Source organism: Helianthus annuus, chromosome 16 (genome assembly GCF_002127325.2).
Source record: "Helianthus annuus cultivar XRQ/B chromosome 16, HanXRQr2.0-SUNRISE, whole genome shotgun sequence".
Lineage (NCBI taxonomy): Eukaryota > Viridiplantae > Streptophyta > Magnoliopsida > Asterales > Asteraceae > Helianthus > Helianthus annuus.
The window spans coordinates 4,189,044-4,213,109 of NC_035448.2; positions in this window are offsets into that span (position 1 = coordinate 4,189,044).

Here is a 24,066-nt window from a genome sequence, read left to right on the forward strand (position 1 = left end):
TTACATGACCTGAAAGAGAAATATATGAGGACATGGAAAAACAAATTATGAAAAAATATAATCTTAGTTAGTAACGTTTTTAAATGCCTTAAAAAAATAACCCAGCTAAAAGATGCTTATACTCCCCGAACACACATGTTAACAAAGCAAACAAGTCCAATTACTTGTTATGAAATTTTTATAATAATAAAAAACTATAAATTTACCTGATTTTACTGACGAATAGTTTTACTGACTTTAGCAAATGAAAAAAAAAAAAAAAACAAAAACAAATTAAGTAGAAAATCATTACTATACTTATATGTTTACTAACATATGAAAGTGATGTTTAAAACGATTTCAAATCTAGTCTTTATTTCTTTAATCTCGCATCGTCAGTCGTACAGATTTTCAAAAGCTCACAAAGGTCCAGATTGTACCTCTTTAATCTTTATCTTAAAGTTTCATGTAAAAGGAATCTAATGCTTTAAATATTTTTATATTAACTAAAGTCTAAAAATCTATAGAGAGGGGGTGGGGGTTGCATTTTGACAACATTTTCCACGTTACTATAAAGTGGTTTAAAATAATAATACAAGTGGGGTAAATACTTTAATAAGTTTTGTTGTGTTACGATACGTGCCTCGTGCGCGTAAGTAGCAATGGTTCCACCTCTTATTAACGTGTCAAAACATTTGTGGATCACCACCAATCCCGAGTGTTCTGACGGCGTCGAAACAACTCGAATTTATACTGTGTAAATGAAAACGCACTATATTTGACATGACTTGTTTCTAAATAAAATTTACGTGAAAATGTAGAACAACTGAAAACGTGCATAAAAATAAGGACGGAAATTATATTTGATCTGACTTATTTGCAAAAAAAAAAAATTACGTTGAAACAAGAACTAACTTGAATTTATGCGACACGTACATAAAATAAGCACGTAAGAACATAATGTTTCTTTTTAAGTTAAAAAATGGTACGGTGCGTTGCGATAGTGTCGAAACGTAAAGTAACTCGAATTTATACCGTCAAAACGTACACTAACTGTAAACGTACAAAAAAAATAAGCAGGAAAACATATTATATTTGATCTGACTCGTTTCCCGAAAAAAATGTTTACGTCAAAACGTAAATGAACTTGAATTTATACCGGCACATAGATAAAAATAAGCACATGAAAATCGATCGTAAAATTTTTATAAAACTATGAGCTTTTTAGTGTTTATACTAAAAGTTGAAGAGTAAAGGTAAAAAACAAAATGACACAAAAAATACCTTCAGCTACTAGTGTAGATCCAACCTTTTAATGTAAGAGTATATAATATTATTCATAATGTAGGAGTATATAATTTGAATGGAGCCGAACTTAAATAGTTTAAATTAAGCTTGAACCTAATGAAACTAGCTCAAGCTTAATATTTCGAGATCACAAGACTAAACGAGTCTATTGTTTATATAGAGGCCATAGTATTTATGTGGTATATCGGTTATATAATAAAAATCAATATATAAAATTAAAATTTAAAAACAAAATAGTACTGTAAGTTGTAACATCCGGTCTCTTCTATCTGAGCACTTTCAACTATGGACAAACGATAACAGAGAACAATGTATTATTGCCTAAGGTGTCACAAAAATATATTACAGTATATATGTATATGCAATTATAAATGTGTATATAAAAACTACATATACATAAAAATAATTAATAACAAAAAAAATGTACCCATGCTTGTAAAATTAAGAATGTGTCAGCGTCAAAATTTAGATACATGACTCAAAACAAGCCAAACTGAGGTCTCGAATGGAACTCAAGATTAATCAAACTTTAACTTGACTCGTTTACGACTATAAAAAAATAACCGTAAATTAATATCTAGTTTTGGACACTCTAAAGTGAACATTTCAAAGGTGGAGATTCAATTAGGTGTGGATAAAGACATCGGCCAAAATTTAGTTCGACAAAAGATGATTTAATTGCGCAAGTCAAATCAAGATTATTAATGGTAGCCATTCACAATGTACATATTTGCCGACAAGATTTTCCATGCCTGATTACCAGGTTAGCTGAGAGTGACTCACCTACTACGTTACTTGTTCTTACGAAAGAAGGCATCTATTCAAGTTCGTTATTAGAGCACACGGCGTGGGTGTCGGTGTGGGCGCGGAAATCTGGCATGTAAGCCGGTCCACGCAAAGCTAACCACCCCGTGTTCGGCGTGGAGCACGGCGTTGTGGTCGGGGCATGAGGATCTCCACCGACGTGGGGGGGGGGGGGATATGTGGATGAGGTAGCGGGGTTTCATTGATGGGTAGATTTTGGGTCGGTTTTGATTGGTTAATGTTTATTTATCTATTTATTTTTATAAAAACACCACTTTCCATGCCCTGTTTCACTCCTCTCTTTTTTGCACCACGCCACCTTTCTAAAGTGTGCTGATATGGCTATCACATGTCGCATAATGACCCATTTTCATGCCCCTCCAAATGAAATGGTCTTACTGATAATGGCTACAAAGTTTATTTTTCCTACAGAGTGTAAAAAGTCATAAAACATCATAATGTCAATCATATAACACACTTAAAACCCATAAATAAAAATTTAAGATTACTAAAAGGCCATATTTGTGGGTTGTGTGTTGTGTTTTGGATGATAAGGCTTTGATTATAGATCATAATTAACATTAGTGTGTTTTATGTTGATTATCATGTTTTGTTTCATATTCATAGTTCTACGATGGTGCGTTTGAAGTTTTTATGAACTGTTAGGGTCTGAATACTATGTTTTACTGATTTTCACTATGTCATTTGTGAGTTTTGAGTGTGTTTTATGGCTGAAATTATGGTGTTTTATGACTTTGTACACTTTGTAGGAAAAATACACTTTGTAGCGGAACCCCACCCATCAACTTTATTCAAATAATTTTTTATTGATTCAAGTAAGATTAAAACCTATTTTTTAAGTCAGTTCTAATTAAAAAAAAATTAAAAAAAAAAAAAACCTACTTCATTTTTCTTTTGTTAAAGTTAGTTGTACATATAAAAGATGCAAAAGAGTTTAAGAGCAATATAGTCTTTAATCTAAACATGAAAGTCGTTGATATGGAGCCACCGCCCAAGAAAAAACACACCGTAGACAAAGATTACGACAAATGGTTTTAGTCGTTGTTCTTATATTACTTTTCAAATTTTATATGATAATTTATATTTTCAAGTGCGATAGAATTGCTTGACCAAACTCTTAAGAGCTATAACTTATTAACACTATAAATAAACTTGGCATTTCCATATCACAACCTTGATATTTTTCTAAGGAAACATATAAATGGTGGTCACTATATACTCATATGAGTAAACATTATTGATATTTGTTTTGTTAACTAATGTTAAGATTTGTATGAATAACTAATTTACCTTTTTCATTTCAAAACAATAAAAACAGTAAAATCTATCCTATACTTTGTTTGATTTCCCTTGAGTTGATGAGGGATCCGAGCATCTGAAACGACTATCACGTCCTTGTAAATAATGGTTGTTAAGTGTCGTTACCATACTAGAACCCTTGATGTTAGTCCCCACCCATTTCATTTGCTCAATCACATAGCCTCTCTTTCTTTAACCCTCCGCTTTGTATCTAAATCCCATGTACACATGTATAATTTCACAAGTGTTGGTTCAGTTCTGTTTATACATGAAAGAAAACATTAAAACATACTTGTTATAGCAGACAGTGCGTTGGAGAATCCAGTAATGGAGTTCGACATGCTTGTCATCGTGATCTGGTTCCTCCTTAGGGTGCTGACTGATGATGGGGACTTAGAAAACCGAAAAGGGTATCGGTTAGGAGAGGAGGTCGTTCGTGATGATGTTATGGCTAATGAGGTGTGTGTAATTGTGTAACTGAGTAACCCCTTAACCTCCACATAATTCTCCTTATATAAGCACTCAAGAGGAAACCTAATTAGTTAATAAGGGTAATATGGTCCATCAACAATTACCAACTAATTATTTAATAGGTTCTAATATATTTTGATCTCTATCATGTAAATGATTATGATGGCTATAGATTAAATATTAAACGTAATATGTTTAATCTTACAACAAGTTCTAATAACTATGCATGGCTAAGACCACCACAAACCAAATCATTAAACCAAAGTTGCGCAATCACTACACGAAGCCTTTTCTCGCTGTTTGCACCACCATCGCATTCCCACCACCACCCTTACCCTGCAGCAACGTCGGGGGGGGGGGGGGGGGTAAAGAAACCGAAGGGTAAATTAGAAATTTCATATGATTTTAAGTAAAAGGGTATATAATGATCATTTCACATGAATTTAATATATTTTCAGTGCGAGTTAGTCAAAAGGACCAAATGGGTAACAGCAACAAGCACAAAGAACCAGGCCTGTAATTTTCGAAATATAAATGACCAAAACATATTATAGCCTTACAACATGATCATCCCTGTAATATACTCAAAACAATTATATGATTTATTTAAACCGAGTTATTTAGTCTACGATTTGCTTGGAAGAAAACATTGAGACAAAATATATGAAACATAAAGATTGAGATTTAAAGGGTTAAGAAGGGAGGGGGGGGGGATATTCCACGGTCCTCCCAACCGACGAGGGGATCCCACTTCGCAAACCGCCACCTAGCAAGCCTGAGTCTGGGGGTAAATCCGCTACCGTAGGGGCATTGGGAACGAGCAAGACTCGAACCCGCCACCTCCGGATTAGAATGCGGGCTGGTGGCCTTTGTGCTGACACCCAATGGTTTTAAAGGGTTAAGAATGAAATTGAGAGATAATCAAAGTGCTTATAATCCTTAAACTCTTCTAATTCCATGGATACCAAAACATAAAGATGAAGATTAAAAAAAACATATTGGTTTGTGTTGGAATACTAATCAAAGTTATTATGAATTTATTGTGACACCCCAGGAAAACCGAGAAAACCATACAACTTAACTAGCTTCCTCAGTGAGTGCCATCAAAATTTCGGGACGAAATTTCTTTCAACTTGGGGATGATGTGACAACTCGAAACTTAGAACCTTTCGTTGTGTCTTGACGTAACATGCTTGAACATTATGTGATTAGTTGACATGATTGGTGTAATGATATATGTGAACATCTTATGTGAACTATATGTTATAATTATGTGTATGCGTGTATGTATATGAACCGAAACAACAAGGACCCGACTCGAGACCATGTGGTCTCGAGTGAACAGTAATCGGTTGGGCCATTTGGGCCGTAAACCCCTTTAGCCGACTTATAAGCCCTTTAGGGTGAATCATGAAGAACTAGTATATATACTACACTCATGGCCACACTCACCATTTCTTTTGACAACACCCATACTCCTCTACACACACTCTTCTACTTTCCCTCACAAACACTCCCTCATTCTCGGATTTGGACTCTTGGATCGGCTCACACACACAATCGGTTGGAAGCTCACACACATCCTCAAAACCCATCAACCGGTTAGTGTTTATGATGTTTATTGTTGATGCTAGTATGTTAGAATGTTTATTATGTTTGTGGTGTTAAATGATAGTATGAATGATAAGGATGTTTGCTTGATAGAAAATAGTTACTTGATATCATATGTATGATGATAATAAATCGGTTAACATGTCTTGGTTTCGGTTATATTGCATGATGAGTTGATGATATTTTGTGTCTAAATGAAGCTTAAACCACTAGTTGTTGATGTTCATGAAACCGGTTTACATGTGTCATATAATCGGCTTAGTATAGAACCGAGTTTGTAGTATTATGTTAAATGTGTTGATTTGTTATTCATGATTTTGTTGGTGATTGATGCAAAATGTGTTTGAATAAGGGTTATTTATGTTATGAATGTTGAAGAACTAGATGAATGTGCTTTGAATATATGAAGAACAACTTGAATGTGCTTTGAAGGTGCTTTGAATATTTGAAATCTGATTTGTTTGATCCATTTTGGGTAAATGTTAGACAACAAAACATGTTTAGTGGATAGTACATAATTCTGCATGAATTTCATTGGATAGTACAATCTGCGAAGGATCAGCAGGTGCTGGAAGTCGAAACACCTGGTTGCGACTCGAAACACCCGGTTGCGACTCGAGACCATAGCGTGACAAGCCGAGACCACAGGTTGCGAGTCCCGTTGTGACTCGAAACCATAGCATGACCAGTCGAAACCATAGTTGCGACATAGGTTGCGACTCGCAACCACCTATGATCAACACAAACAGCATGACTCGAAACCACGCTTGCGAGTCCGGTTGCGACTCGAGACCACACTTATTGGGCTTGCTTAGTTATGGGCCTAAGTTAATGGGCCGGCCTTATGGACTCTTTGTGCTATTGTTTAATGCGTGTTTTGGGCTTAAGTAATTGGGCTGAACATATGGGCTATACGTGCTACTGTTAACTGAATATGTTGTGCACTGTTGTTGAAACTGCCATGATAGAACTTGTATGCTAGGATCGTTACTTGTACGTGCACTGCTTGGTTTGAATCTGATATAAATGGTATCTATGTTAGGACATAGTTGGCCACTTGCAACTTGATTGACCTTTCTGTGATTAACTGCCGAGCAAAACAAGGTGAGTTCACACCCTCTACAAAGCATGGGATTCCCTGGGTTGGGAATGGGGTTAAGGAACGTGGGTTCCTCGTCCTCCTTGGGTAGGACAACAGTGGTTCAGGAATGTGATTCCTCGTCCGGACGGACGGACAACTCGTACTAGACCAAAACTCTATCACGAAGTCCCTCCTTTTTATATCGACTTAATCGCTGGGCCAATGGCGAGCGGGTCATTAGTTAGATAGCGCTATTTAGGTCTGACAAGCCTCACACCGTGCCGCAGAGGACGGGCGTGAACTAATGGATCTGGGGCACGTCAATGATGATAGACATTGACAGTTTCAGGGCACATAAACATGACTACAGTCAGCAGTCGATATGGTAACGAGTCTAGTGTACGCATGGGGTAGCCCCCACGGCCGAAATGCCTGATAACTAACATGGGGTAGGCCCCACGGCTGGAATGCCAGAGTAACTGGGAATGAACAAGTCACGTTTTTAAACTATGGGGTAACCCCCACGGCAGGATGCCAGATAAAGGAAACTGTTTTCGAAACAACTAAAACGAACACCCAACTGTGAACTCACTCAACTAGTTGTTGACTCGTTACTACATGCTTTGCAGGACCATAGGTACTCAGATGGAGCTTGCATGGAGGAGAGTCGTTGTGGGACACGGATTGCTGCGTACTATGTTAAACTTGAAACCATTCGAACTTATGTTTTAACTTTAAGACTTATGCTTCCGCTTACAACTTAAACTTTGTTTTGTTTGAACACCAATCGTATTGGTTAGACTTTTATAACTATTCATATGCTTGTTCAGTATGATTGGTGGCTGGATCCTGATCAGTCACGCCTCCTAGCGGTAGTACTCCGCAGGTGGGATTTTGGGGGTGTGACAGATTGGTATCAGAGCCATTGGTTATAGTGAACTTGGTTTTAATAAAGGAGAAACGTTTTTGTTAAAACCAGACTATAACCGGTTTAGTGCTCAACGGTCCACAACGACGCTTCACTCCACATGCAAGGCTCGACGTTCTAGGTGATATGATATGTGTATATTGCCTACTTGTTAGTTACATAGTACATTGCCCATGGTATGCTTGATTAGTATAATTACTGTTGCTTGAACGTGTGCGTGCTTACTCTATCCTACCATCGTACTTTCGCGAACCTCTCTCACTCGTGCTACTCTTGATATGAAGAATCATGTCTGGACGCGTTAACATGACACAAGCCCAGTTGACCGCACTGATCAAGGAACGAGTTGCCGCAGCACTCGCTGCTGCATACGCAGGAGGTATATCCTGCAGTCCGAACTTATCCTAGGATCTTTAGGATCCTACTCTCGTGAACCAACCTTTGTGCTAAACTCTGTCTTTCTTTCACCTACCTTAGGCCAACAAGCTCAGGCACCGGTGTGCACTTTTAAGACCTTTATGGACTGCCGACCCACTACTTTTAGCGGAACTGAAGGAGCAGTAGGTCTCCTACACTGGTTTGAGAAACTAGAGTCTGTGTTCGAAATGTGTGAATGCCCTGAAGCGCGCAGGGTGAAGTATGCTACTGGTACTCTCGAGGGTTTGGCCCTCACGTGGTGGAATGCTCAAGTGCAAATGTTGGGGTTGGTTGCTGCCAACGCCACCCCATGGGAAACTTTCAAGGAAATGATCAGGGAGGAATACTGCAGTCGTGATGACATTCACAAGCTGGAAGATGAGTTCTACAATCTTAAGATGACGGGGTCAGAGATTGAGGCATACACTAAGAGATCGCATGAGCTTGCCTTGTTGTGTCCTACTATGGTGGACCCTCCCTATAAGCGAATTGAACTCTATCTCAAGGGCTTGGTGCCAGAGATCCAAAGTCATGTGACTTCAGCAAACTTGGCCACTATCCAACAGGTTGTTCAGTTGGCTCACCGTCTTACTGACCAAGCGGTGGAGCAGAACAAGTTACCAAAGCGCATAGGTGCTGCAACTACTTCTGGTACCTCTAGTGAGAACAAACGGAAATGGGATGGAACTTCAAGCAAGGGTTCAACTTCTGTGCAATCTCAGTCTCAGCAGAGAAAGACTGACGACCACAAGAGCCCCAGTCAGCAATCATCTGGTGGTCAAAGTCATGGTGGGTACAAGGGGAATCACCCCAAATGTAATCGTTGCAACCTACACCACAGTGGGCCATGCACCAGGGGCAACTGTCATCGGTGCAACAAGCCTGGTCATGTTGCAAAGGATTGCAGGAGCGCATACCCTGCCAATCAGAATCGTTAGCAACCTCAACAGAACCAGCGGCAGCAACAGGGTAACAACAAAGGGTGCTTTCAGTGTGGAGCTGAAGGCCACTTCAAGAAAGATTGTCCCCAACTGAACCAGAACAACAACAACAACAATCAGGGGAATGGTAACAATGGGAACCATAACAACAACAACGGTGCCAGGGGACGAGTGTTCGTGATTGGCCAAGGTGAAGCAAGGAATGATCCTAACGTGGTGACGGGTAAGTTCCTTCTCGACGACTTTTATGTTACAGTCTTATTTGATTCGGGTGCCGATACTAGCTATGTGTCACTAGAAGTTAGTAAAATGCTTAAGCGTATCCCAACACCCCTGAACACCAAGCACACTGTAGAGCTGGCTAATGGTAAGAGTTTGGAGGCCTCACACGTAGTCAAAGGTTGCAAACTTGTCCTCGCTAACCAGACCTTCTCTATTGACCTTATTCCTATCGTCTTGGGTAGTTTCGACGTTGTCATTGGGATGGATTGGTTATCCCAACACCGAGCAGAAATTCTTTGCAACGAGAAGATCGTTCGTATTCCTGGTTCTGGTAATGAACCACTTATGATTCGTGGCGACAAGAGAAGTGCTGTTGAGAACATCATCTCTCTCCTTAAGGCCCAGAAGTGCTTACGAAAGGGCCACACTGCGGTTTTGGCTCTAGTTACTGACACCACGGAGAAGGAGAAGAAGTTAGAAGATTTTCCAGTTGTACGAGACTATCCTGAGGTATTCCCTGAGGAATTGCCTGGTCTTCCACCCCATCGCCAAGTCGAGTTTCAGATTGAACTAGCTCCTGGAGCTGCGCCTATAGCCCGTGCACCTTATCGTTTAGCTCCATCAGAGTTGGAAGAACTCTCTACGCAACTACAAGAACTCTTGGATAAGGGTTTCATTCGTCCTAGCTCATCGCCTTGGGGAGCTCCAGTACTATTCGTGAAAAAGAAGGACGGTACCTTCAGAATGTGTATCGACTATCGTGAACTCAATAAGGTGACTGTGAAGAACCGTTATCCTCTACCACGCATTGACGACTTGTTCGACCAGTTGCAGGGGCCGAGCTACTACTCAAAGATCAATCTGAGATCGGGATATCACCAGCTGAGAGTTCGAGAAGAGGATGTCTCTAAGACAGCCTTTAGAACTCGATATGGGCACTATGAGTTTTTGGTCATGCCGTTTGGGCTGACGAACGCACCCGCAGTTTTTATGGACTTGATGAACCGAGTATGCAAGCCTTATCTGGACAAGTTCGTTATAGTCTTCATCGACGACATCCTGATCTATTCTAAGAGTCAGGAGGAGCACGAACAACATCTACGACTTATTTTGGAACTCCTTCGGACAGAACAGCTTTATGCAAAGTTCTCGAAATGCGACTTCTGGCTTCGAGAGGTCCATTTCCTAGGACATGTGGTAAACAAGGATGGGATTCACGTTGATCCATCCAAGGTAGACGCTATTAAGAACTGGCCTGCGCCTCGTACACCAAAGGAAATTCGCCAATTCTTGGGATTGGCAGGTTATTACAGGAGGTTCATTAAGGATTTTTCTAAGATCGCACAGCCTCTCACCTCGCTAACGCAGAAAGGCGTTGTTTATATTTGGGGAAATGAACAAGAGTTAGCTTTTCAACATCTAAAGGATAGACTCTGTAGTGCACCTATCCTTTCACTGCCAGAGGGCACAGACGATTTTGTGGTATACTGTGATGCATCAATTCAAGGTCTTGGTTGTGTATTGATGCAACGAGATAAAGTCATAGCCTACGCCTCACGACAACTCAAAGTTCACGAGAAGAACTACACTACGCATGATTTAGAGCTGGGAGTTGTTGTTTTCGCACTTAAGTTATGGCGGCATTACCTGTACGGAACCAAGTGCGCCATCTACACCGACCACAGGAGCCTAGAGCACATATTCAAGCAGAAGGAACTGAATATGCGGCAACGACGATGGGTCGAGCTGTTGAATGATTATGAGTGCTCCATCAGGTATTACCCGGGCAAGGCGAATGTTGTGGCCGACGCCCTAAGTCGAAAGGACACCGCGCCTAAGCGCGTGAGAGCTTTACAACTCACAATACATTCTAGTCTCCCTTCTCAAATACGAGCTGCTCAGATAGAAGCACTGAAACCAGAAAACGTCAAGGCTGAAGCCCTACGCGGGTCAAGACAACGCTTAGAACAGAAGGAAGACGGTGCTTACTACGTAACAGGACGCATTTGGGTCCCACTCTATGGCGCCTTACGAGAGCTTGTAATGGATGAAGCACACAAATCTCGCTACTCGGTACACCCTGGTTCGGATAAGATGTACCACGATATTAAAACTACGTATTGGTGGCCTAGCATGAAGGCCCACATAGCAACTTACGTCAGCAAGTGTTTGACTTGTGCGCGAGTCAAGACAGAATACCAGAAACCCTCAGGTTTACTGCAACAACCAGAGATACCACAATGGAAATGGGAGCAAATTTCCATGGATTTCGTTACTAGCCTACCTAGATCCCAGCGCGGAAACGATACGATTTGGGTGATCGTGGATCGACTCACGAAATCCGCACACTTTTTGGCGATTAAAGAAACGGATAAATTCTCCACTCTAGCAGAGATATACCTCAAGGAAGTTGTTTCGAGGCACGGGGTGCCCACCTCTATCATCTCTGATCGAGATGCACGTTTTACTTCGGAACTGTGGCAAGCAATGCACAAGTCTTTTGGCTCACGTCTAGATATGAGCACAGCGTATCACCCACAGACGGACGGACAGTCCGAGCGCACTATTCAGACCTTAGAAGATATGCTTCGAGCATGTGTAATCGACTTTGGCAACAGCTGGGAAAAGCATCTGCCACTCGTGGAATTCTCGTACAATAACAGCTACCACACCAGCATTAAAGCGGCTCCGTTTGAGGCATTGTACGGACGTAAATGCCGGTCACCTCTTTGTTGGGCAGAGGTGGGAGATAGTCAGATCACTGGTCCAGAACATGTGGTAGACATTACTGAGCGGATTGCTCAAATACGACAACGCATGGCGGCCGCTCGTGACCGTCAGAAGGCCTACGCCGATAAGGGCAGGAAACCACTTGAGCTCCAGGTTGGGGAGCGGGTATTACTCAAAGTTTCACCCTGGAAAGGTGTGGTTCGTTTTGGTAAACGAGGCAAACTCAACCCACGATACGTTGGACCTTTCGAAATCATTGAGAAAATAGGCAAGGTGGCCTACAGACTGAACTTACCAGCGGAACTCGGTGCAGTTCACAACGTTTTCCATGTGTCGAATCTGAAGAAGTGTCTGTCAGATGAGACCCACGTAATTCCTCTGAAGGAACTCACGATCGACGAACAGTTGAAATTCGTCGAGGAACCAGTCGAAATCACGGACCGGGATGTTAAGGTCCTCAAGAGCACTAGAATGCCTCTCGTTCGAGTTCGTTGGAACTCACGTCGCGGCCCAGAGTTCACCTGGGAGCGCGAAGATCGGATGAAACAAAAGTATCCCCAACTGTTTGCAAACGATACGACCACTACTGAGGCTGAAGCTACGGAATTTCGGGACGAAATTCCAGATCAACGGGGGGAGGATGTAACACCGCAGGAAAACCGAGAAAACCATACAACTTAACTAGCTTCCTCAGTGAGTGCCATCAAAATTTCGGGACGAAATTTCTTTCAACTTGGGGATGATGTGACAACTCGAAACTTAGAACCTTTCGTTGTGTCTTGACGTAACATGCTTGAACATTATGTGATTAGTTGACATGATTGGTGTAATGATATATGTGAACATCTTATGTGAACTATATGTTATAATTATGTGTATGCGTGTATGTATATGAACCGAAACAACAAGGACCCGACTCGAGACCATGTGGTCTCGAGTGAACAGTAATCGGTTGGGCCATTTGGGCCGTAAACCCCTTTAGCCGACTTATAAGCCCTTTAGGGTGAATCATGAAGAACTAGTATATATACTACACTCATGGCCACACTCACCATTTCTTTTGACAACACCCATACTCCTCTACACACACTCTTCTACTTTCCCTCACAAACACTCCCTCATTCTCGGATTTGGACTCTTGGATCGGCTCACACACACAATCGGTTGGAAGCTCACACACATCCTCAAAACCCATCAACCGGTTAGTGTTTATGATGTTTATTGTTGATGCTAGTATGTTAGAATGTTTATTATGTTTGTGGTGTTAAATGATAGTATGAATGATAAGGATGTTTGCTTGATAGAAAATAGTTACTTGATATCATATGTATGATGATAATAAATCGGTTAACATGTCTTGGTTTCGGTTATATTGCATGATGAGTTGATGATATTTTGTGTCTAAATGAAGCTTAAACCACTAGTTGTTGATGTTCATGAAACCGGTTTACATGTGTCATATAATCGGCTTAGTATAGAACCGAGTTTGTAGTATTATGTTAAATGTGTTGATTTGTTATTCATGATTTTGTTGGTGATTGATGCAAAATGTGTTTGAATAAGGGTTATTTATGTTATGAATGTTGAAGAACTAGATGAATGTGCTTTGAATATATGAAGAACAACTTGAATGTGCTTTGAAGGTGCTTTGAATATTTGAAATCTGATTTGTTTGATCCATTTTGGGTAAATGTTAGACAACAAAACATGTTTAGTGGATAGTACATAATTCTGCATGAATTTCATTGGATAGTACAATCTGCGAAGGATCAGCAGGTGCTGGAAGTCGAAACACCTGGTTGCGACTCGAAACACCCGGTTGCGACTCGAGACCATAGCGTGACAAGCCGAGACCACAGGTTGCGAGTCCCGTTGCGACTCGAAACCATAGCATGACCAGTCGAAACCATAGTTGCGACATAGGTTGCGACTCGCAACCACCTATGATCAACACAAACAGCATGACTCGAAACCACGCTTGCGAGTCCGGTTGCGACTCGAGACCACACTTATTGGGCTTGCTTAGTTATGGGCCTAAGTTAATGGGCCGGCCTTATGGACTCTTTGTGCTACTGTTTAATGCGTGTTTTGGGCTTAAGTAATTGGGCTGAACATATGGGCTATACGTGCTACTGTTAACTGAATATGTTGTGCACTGTTGTTGAAACTGCCATGATAGAACTTGTATGCTAGGATCGTTACTTGTACGTGCACTGCTTGGTTTGAATCTGATATAAATGGTATCTATGTTAGGACATAGTTGGCCACTTGCAACTTGATTGACCTTTTTGTGATTAACTGCCGAGCAAACCAAGGTGAGTTCACACCCTCTACAAAGCATGGGATTCCCTGGGTTGGGAATGGGGTTAAGGAACGTGGGTTCCTCGTCCTCCTTGGGTAGGACAGCAGTGGTTCAGGAATGTGATTCCTCGTCCGGACGGACGGACAACTCGTACTAGACCAAAACTCTATCACGAAGTCCCTCCTTTTTATATCGACTTAATCGCTGGGCCAATGGCGAGCGGGTCATTAGTTAGATAGCGCTATTTAGTTCTGACAAGCCTCACACCGTGCCGCAGAGGACGGGCGTGAACTAATGGATCTGGGGCACGTCAATGATGATAGACATTGACAGTTTCAGGGCACATAAACATGACTACAGTCAGCAGTCGATATGGTAACGAGTCTAGTGTACGCATGGGGTAGCCCCCACGGCCGAAATGCCTGATAACTAACATGGGGTAGCCCCCACGGCTGGAATGCCAGAGTAACTGGGAATGAACAAGTCACGTTTTTAAACTATGGGGTAACCCCCACGGCAGGATGCCAGATAAAGGAAACTGTTTTCGAAACAACTAAAACGAACACCCAACTGTGAACTCACTCAACTAGTTGTTGACTCGTTACTACATGCTTTGCAGGACCATAGGTACTCAGATGGAGCTTGCATGGAGGAGAGTCGTTGTGGGACACGGATTGCTGCGTACTATGTTAAACTTGAAACCATTCGAACTTATGTTTTAACTTTAAGACTTATGCTTCCGCTTACAGCTTAAACTTTGTTTTGTTTGAACACCAATCGTATTGGTTAGACTTTTATAACTATTCATATGCTTGTTCAGTATGATTGGTGGCTGGATCCTGATCAGTCACGCCTCCTAGCGGTAGTACTCCGCAGGTGGGATTTTGGGGGTGTGACATTTATGATTCACCCTAGTTACTTTATTCACTTTGTATTCAAAGATGCTATAATTCACAATAAGTAGCCATGTAAATCCGTATAAAAAGCAAATGTGTGCACGAATATGTCAAAGATGGGTCTATATAGTATCTAAACTTTGAATACTAGTTTTCATTTCCATCAAATTAAAGTGTATACACAAAATTTTTCAATGGTTTTCATGACTATCTTATTGTAGTAAGATGTTACAAATAGATAATTTTTTTCTTTCAAATTTCTGTTAATGTTTACAAATATAGACTATAACTGTTTTGGCTAAGAATCTAAGATACCATACCATGGTTGCACTAATCATAGTCCATGTAGAGAAAGTCAATTTATTTTTACGTAACTAGAATGATTCCTCGCAAAACGTGTTGTTTTTTTCGTCGTTATTTATTGATCAAAACGTGGACTACCTGAAAACTTCCATATAAATAAGTACGGAAATGTATTATATTTGACATTACTAATGAATCGCAAAGTGACTCGAATTTATACCTTCTTATACTCTCAAATGAAAACATATTATATTGGACTCGATTCTTTTCCGAACAAATTTTACGTCGAAACGTACAACAACAGAAATTGTCCATAAAAATGACTCGTTCTCGAAATAAATTACGACAAAACAATCAATTTAAATTATACTGACACGTACATAAACATCAAATGACAAGACTCATTTTTGAAAAAAAAAGTTGAAATATAAACTAAGTTGAATTTATCGACACACACATAAAAATAAGCTCGTAACTTCTCGATGGGGTCAAATAACATTTTACAAAGTTTTTAGAAAGCTGAAGGGTGTAAATGTCAATTCTAAAAATTGAAGGATGAGGTTAAAAAAAAGGAAACAAAATTCAAATCACAAAAAAAAAAAACACTTAAAATATCATGTTGATAGTGTAACTAAGATTTTCTCCTTTTATATATAACAATAATAATAATAATAATAATAATAATAATAATAATAATAATAATAATAATAATAATAATGTCAAAATTAGACATTAGTATATTCTAAACAGGAACTATCAAACCAAATACGACTTCAAGTAATAAAACAGCTGCTGGTTTTGTAATAGGGTTCATTGAACCGTTGGTTTAATTTCTACGAGTTCCACACATGTAAATGCATGAACCAGTTTGGTGTTTGGTAAATCATGTCCATGTACAACTAATCTGCATGAGTGTACAAGTCAAGTCAAAAACCAATACTTGACATGACAAGTAGGCATAAATCTTTCAAGTGAAAAGCGTGGAATTCAAATTCTATTGTAAAATGCATGTTGTTGGATTGTTGAAACTTGAAAACATATAATGACTTAATGCAGCCTACTTGGAAACTTGGTGTATTAAAATCTAAATTCCATGTATATTTTATATGCTCAAAATTCGTACAATGGGTTGTTTGTTTCAGCTTTTAATGGTTTTTTAATGGTTCACACCTCTTATTGGTTGAACACTTAAAGATTTAGACTGTTTGTTTTGCGAACAAATGTCTGAATGGTTTAGACATTTGCCTCTGAATAGTTAACAATTATACTGAGTCTGAATGGTTAAGACATCTTATCTGAATTGGTAAGACACTTGTCTCTGAATGATTAAGCATTACACCGGCTTTTAATTGTTCAGACCTCTTATTGGTTCAGCACTTAATGATTCAGACCTCTTACTGGCTCAACACTTACCCATTCAAAGGTTGCCAAACGACCCCTAAGAGAAACAAAATACATAGTTTATATGTTAAAGAATAAAGATCAAATACAAACGAAATTATCATATAAATGATACGGAGTGAAGGAAACTCAAGAAAAGCACAGTGACATTTTTGTAAATATATGTTTGAGTACTCTATCTAGAATAATCATATAGCTACTCTGATGTATAATTACCTTAGAGTAATTATATATTTACTCTTGGATATGTTTGAGTTGGATTTGAATTACTCTAAAGTAACTAGTATAATTACTCTAGGATATGTTTGAGTTGAGTTAGAACTACTCTAGAGTAATTATAAAATTACGCTAATAATATAATTACTTTAAGATATGTTTAAGTTGGATCAAATTTTAGAGTAGTCATATTATTACTCTAGTCTCTAAATAAGTTATTGTTATTTACCATTGTGCTACCGTACTTTTTGGAGTTACCTCTACCTTATCATTTGTACGATAATTCCATTTATATCTCAACTTTTTTTTTTTGAACGTCAAATTTCTTTTATTCCTGTCGTTTGTGAGACTTGAACCCATGACCTCCCTTACCAAGATGTTTAAAGGTTTTATGCGTATGTTTTATCAATTATTAAACTTGTTAAGAGTTAATAACAAAGATGTTTCATGTAATAAGAGTTAATAACAAAGATGTTTCATGTAATAATCTTACATTCTTACTTTACATTTATGGTTTCAAATATTTTCAAAATTACACTCATGGTCACTCCTCTTCGATCACGTGTAACACTTTTAAGAAACTTTGAACAACTTTATGTTAATATCTTTAAGTTATTCTTAAAGTTTAATCAGATGGTCCCATTATGTTTCTGAATTAAATTTTATATTTCCTTATGTAATATACATATATATATATAGGAAGGTTAATGTACATTACGGCTTAACGTATATCACGTACGACAGGTAATTACGCACGTTCAATTTAAAATCACGCACGTTATAACTTAAAAATCCAAAATCACGCATGTTGAAACACAATAATCACGCATATAGAAAACATTAATCGCGCATGTTATAGAACAAATCACGCACGTATCGTACGTGAAGTACGTTAAGCCGTAATGTACGATATACCTTTTCTATATATATATATATATATATATATATATATCATCTTTTCATCTATTTGGAATATTTCAATATATTTAGAGGAATTAAAAGTAATATTTTGAAATGCGTAAAGTTAGTAATAAAGGAAGTAAAGTGTTTTGAGTTAAATTGAAGTAATTAAAGGAAAATAATATATAAATAATTGTATCAATTGAATTACGTAAACGACATTGCTACAGTAGCCTATATTTGAACCTTATGTGTAAATAAAAAAAAATAGAGAAACCACTATACGAATACGACTATACGCATTTTATAATGCTGTTAAACACATTTCAATTTGTTCATCTTAGATATAACATTATAGTAATACTTTTTAATATTAAAATATTTAATTGCACATCTCAAAACAAAAATCCGGCAATTTCAACCAACAAAAGTTATCTAGTCGCAAACCAATAATACTTGGCAGGCACATCAAGCTTATTAAGGTTACGGCGTATGGATAGATCCCCCTAGAGGCTCCATTGCGACACATTATTGACACCTGAGACAAGGGGTTCCATTACCTTTTACGAGTAAAGCCCACAATATGGGTTAATTAAAGCCCCCCAATAACGCCTCTATTATTTTTTTAGGGTTAAAAATTAAAGTGGGGCCCACAATTCCATATGTTATTGCTCGCTATTGTAATCACTGGGCATCAATAGCGCCCCTGGTATGGGGGTGGGGGGCTATTGATATTTTTTGCTAAGGTGGAAAGGGGTTGGCGTCCCATACCGTGAAGCCTAAGCGACATCCTTATATAGCGATCTGTACAAGAAGTTTTATGACAAATCATGTTTGTTTTAGACAGTACCGTAAAATATTGAACCGTTTATCTACAAAACCGACTCGGCTCTAACGAGGGTTCTCTCCTTTTTCTTGCAGAAAATAACTAAAATTTACGTACACAAACTTTTGCTAGCATGAGCTTGTAACTAGAGAAAAGAAGACTTGAATTTACGTCTAAATTCAATGATTTCCAACACGTGTGTGTGGAAAGATAAATGACAAAGAAGAAGAAGAGACCAAGTTGGACCTTTCAGATTAATGGATTCTTATGATATTTGTCGATTTGTCGGACCATCCATTTCAAAGTTAATCAAACGGCCTACTTTCTTGACCTTAATTCGTTTCTTTACAACTTTTTATAATAATCAATGATAGCTACTATTAACCACATGTTTTATAAGACTTCTTATTTATTCAATTTCTACCGACATAAACTTTTTACGACCTTTTTTTATAAAACTAGTAACTTTACCTGCCGCACGTTGGAGGACGTTAAAACGTTAAGTAACTCGATTTTACACCGTCTTATGAAAACGTATTATATTTGGCACGACTCGTTTCCGAACAAAATTTACGCCAAAACATAGGCCAAGTGAAAACGTACATAAAAATAAACACAAAAACGTACTATATTTGACCTGATTCAATTCGAATAAAAATTATGTCGAAACGTAAACCAACCTGAATTTTTACCGACACATACATAAAAATAAGCACGTAAGAAAATACTGTTTTTGAAGTTAAAAAATGGTAAACTTAAAACTTAAGAAACCTGAGGGGGTCTAAATGACATTTTACAAAGTTTTTCGCTGAAAGTTATGAGGGGGGGGGGGGGGGAGAGAGAACAAAAAACTAGAAAGTGTATTATAGTGCTTAGCAAGGTCCTGTAGCTAATCAACCCGATATGATATATGTAATAACTAGATTAGTGAACTCTGTATTACACATATTGAATAAATGTTTTTTAAAAATATTAATTTAACTAACATATCATATAGTTCTTAAATTTTATTGTATAAATAAACCAATTATTTCTTGAGAGTTCTGAAATTTTTGCAATTATTTAATGTTTGAAAATGAACTCAACCTTTTATTATAAATAGTTGAGTTAATTACTGTTTTCGTACTTGTGGTTTGTCAAAAATAACTATTTCAGTCCATTAGTTTAAAAATTGCGATTTCAATCCCTGTGGTTTCACTTTTGTAACCATTTTAGTCCACCTCGTAACCATTTCAGTCCCTGTACTTAACATAATAATGGATTGAAATGGTTACGGAAGTGAAACCACAAGGACTAAAATGGTTACGAAAGTAAAACCACAGGGACTAAAATCACAATTTTTATACTAATGGACTGAAAATGAACTCAACCTTTTATTATAAATAGTTGAGTTAATTACTGTTTTCGTACTTGTGGTTTGTCAAAAATCACTATTTCAGTCCATTAGTTTAAAAATTGCGATTTCAATCCCTGTGGTTTCACTTTTGTAACCATTTTAGTCCACCTCGTAACCATTTCAGTCCCTGTACTTAACATAATAATGGATTGAAATGGTTACGGAAGTGAAACCACAAGGACTAAAATGGTTACGAAAGTAAAACCACAGGGACTAAAATCACAATTTTTATACTAATGGACTGAAATAGTGATTTTTGACAAACCAAAGGGACGAAAACAGTAATTAACTCTAAATAGTTATATATTATCACTACAAGAAAAGTGACCATTAGATACTAAATTATTAGGGACTGATATATCAGTCTCCAATACGTAATATTTGAGACTGATTTATCAGTCACTGATAATATTAAGGACTGATTTCTATGCACCATATATTAGTTACTAGAAATCAGTCTTTAATATCTAAACACCTTAATTGAGACTGAATTTCAGTCGCAAATATGTTTGCATGGTATAGCATTTTGGAAGGACGATTATTAACTACTAAATTTTAATCTCAAATATGTTCCCTCTATAATGAAAAATGACACATCTATGTTGGAGACTAATATTCTGTCTCCAATATAGATGGAACATATTAGGGACTAAATATAAGTTAATAATATTTTCAAGACAACCATAATTAGGGACTGATATTCGATTTTGAATACCTTTTTATATAGGAAATGATTGGTGACTAATTTTCAGTGTCCAAATATGTTAAAACTTTTTGAAAACTTATTAGGAACAGATTTTCAGTCTCCAAAGTTTTATACAGAAATAAGAAACAGTGACTCATAATTAGTCTCTAATAATCGATACAAATCGTTGTATTTTAAAGAAGAAATTACAGACTCAAAATTGGTCCTCATCTTTATTGTAACATACTACATTATGGACTAGTATTTAGTTTAAAAAAATAAATTTTTTTTATAAACAAGCCCAACCGGAGCTTCACTTATCAGGCTCCAGCATAGTTAAGTTTAAGCTCGGCTCGGCTTGTTTAGACCCAACTAAAATTGTTAGGAATTGTAAATGTATGTTAGGGACTCAACTAAAATTGTATTTGCAACTATTTTTCAGTATGTAAAAAAGTATGTAAAAAACCATACTGAAAGTGACACATAATATTAGAGACTAAAAGATAGTCACTAAAAAAGATATTTGGGACTAACTTAAGCGACTAATTTTCAGACCCTAAATAAACATATTGGAGACTAAAAATATTTGTTATCTTAAACTGATTATTAGTCCCTAAAAGTACATATTAAGTACTAAAATAAGATAGTATGTGAGACTAATTTTTAGTACTTAAAAGAAGCATATTAAGGACTGAAATCATGTGGTACTTGAGACTAATTATTAGTCTCTAAAATATCTTATTGGATACTGACTTGACATGGAATCACAAACTTAACAAAACTTATTAGGGACAATACAGACATGTTTATAGGACCGATTTTCAGTCCTTAAAGTAATACACCTGGGACTAAACTATCGTAGAATTCGAGACTAATTTGTTAGTCATCGAAGAAATGCATCGGGGACTGAAATGACGTGGTACTGGGAGGTAAGTTTAGGACTGAATTTTTATGTATCTGAGACTGACAATTAGTCCTCTTTGGTGTCGTACAATAGGGACTGATTCTTAGTTGTTAAAACCAGTATCTAGTACTAGGTATCCAGGACTGGCTGGGGACTGGCAAATCAGTCCTTGATAACCATTAGAGACTGATTCTTACGCATCAGATACTGATTTTTCAGTCCCCAAAAGTCATTTTTTTGTAGTGTATAGATTGTTAGAGCGTTAACATAAACTATTTTGTTATAGGTTATTATTACTTGTATTTTTATTTACATTTTTACATTAAAAGTCTAAAACCTCAGTAAAAGCCATGCAAAGACGGTATACATATAAATAGAAAACAAAATTGTAAAAGATAAAATTAATGGATTAAAAATTTTATTTGAATGTTATTAACAAATAGGAAGAAGATCATTACAGAAGACTAATTATTGCGAGAACAAAAGTAACAACTCTAAATCACTAAATTTTGGGATTTAAGGTTCATATTTTTTTTTTTGTTTCTTACATTCATATATGTGATATATATACATAAAAAACCATGTAATTTTACCTACACAATCTACATACATGTATGTAATTTAACCTACACATAAGCTACATATGTGTATGTTATATAAAAACTGAAAATTTTCCATATTTTGTTTTGAATTCTAGTGTGAGGAACAGTAAATCTTACATTTTTAACATTTTCATTTACGTTTTAGGTTTTTAGGATTGAAAAAATGGGTTATTCATTTTGTTGTTGAATTTTCTCGCAATATTTAGTGTTCTGCATCTTAACAAATATCATCTATATCTATTTATTTAAGGTAAAAGATAAAAAGATAAATTTATGGATTAACATAATATATTTTTTAATTAATTGAATCTTATTAACAAATACTATCTATATATATTTTTTTAGATGAGAAAAAATAATTGAGATGGCCTCATACAGTGTCATGCGTCTCCATATGATTTACTTTATTATATGGTAGAGTAGATATAGATATAGATATAGATTGAGTTATATATAAAAAACGATAGGTCGATATGTATGAAAACTATTATTGTACATATTATTGTGATCCAAGTGTATAAAAACTTGTAACCTTTGATTTATACGTTATAATAAGATGGTATGTAAACTATGTGTTTCTCAAATAGTTAAACTGTAAGTATATTGTTATAATTGGCATTAAGAAAAAGAAAAGCATGTTAGATTTTTATTAGTAAAAAAGAGCGTATACCACCACTAAAATATATAGTAAGACAAGCTCCAGTGGGGATCTATCGGTTCTCCATTAGGCCGAGGTGACATTTGTTGCTTCCCATAACCATTAGAATGAGTGTACAGGAGAAATTAGGCATGAGTCCAACGAAATAATAAACAACTAGGATTGAAGACCCGCACTTTGCGACGGGACTATTATAACGAATAAAAAAGGTAGACGTAAAAATGTTAAGACACGCACGTGTGTTATGACGTGTTAACTCAAAAAAAAAAGACCGAATTGTAAAACATAGAAAAAAAATAACTAAGTCGACTTATGATCAGCGTGTTGCGAAGGGCCTGTTAAAACTTAAAACTGTAAAAAAAATATTGTGACCAAAGTTGAAAGTGAAAAAATGTTATGGTTAAAAATAAAAAATTATTTGGACAAATTTCTAAAAGTTGAAAGGTATACAGGTTAAACATGAACAACTTATGACACATTTTGGTAAAAGTTGAAATCTACATGGATAAGGCTTAAGAACTATTAGGTCTTGGGTTAAGGCTTAGGAACTATTAGGTCCTGGGTTCGATTCCTACACGGGGGTTTCCCAGATTTATTATTGGGTTTCCTCCTGAATTGGTATATAAACATTATTGCCTAGTGGAAATGGATATGATTGAATGGTTCTGCTGGTGACACGATGATACCTCAGTAGTCCGTCAATAATCAAACTCACCGTTCTAAAAAAGAGTTAAAAAAATGAATAGTGATTTTGTAAGAATACGGGAGTTAGTAAATAACAAACACAAACTTCACAAACTTCATCTTGAAAGTTTACTTGAATCTATGATTGGATCCATACCTTCACAAACTTCATACACAAGAAAAGGAAAAGAACAATAACAAGAGAAAAGAGTAAACTGCCATTTTGGTCTCTAAGGTTTGATATTTTTGTCAGTTTAGTTCAAATTTGAAACCTTTTGCATCTGGGTCCATGTAGTTTTACTTTTATTGTCATTTTGGTCCAAAAATGAAATCAGGTCATATTTCTCAAATTAAATCCTGGTATTTTGTCCTTTTACTCAGGGACAAAATGGTCATTTATTTTTTATTTTATTTAAAGCTTTTATTAAAACAATAATCTTTTGTGGGTCCCACCACACCCCACTTCTTCTTCTACCTCCTT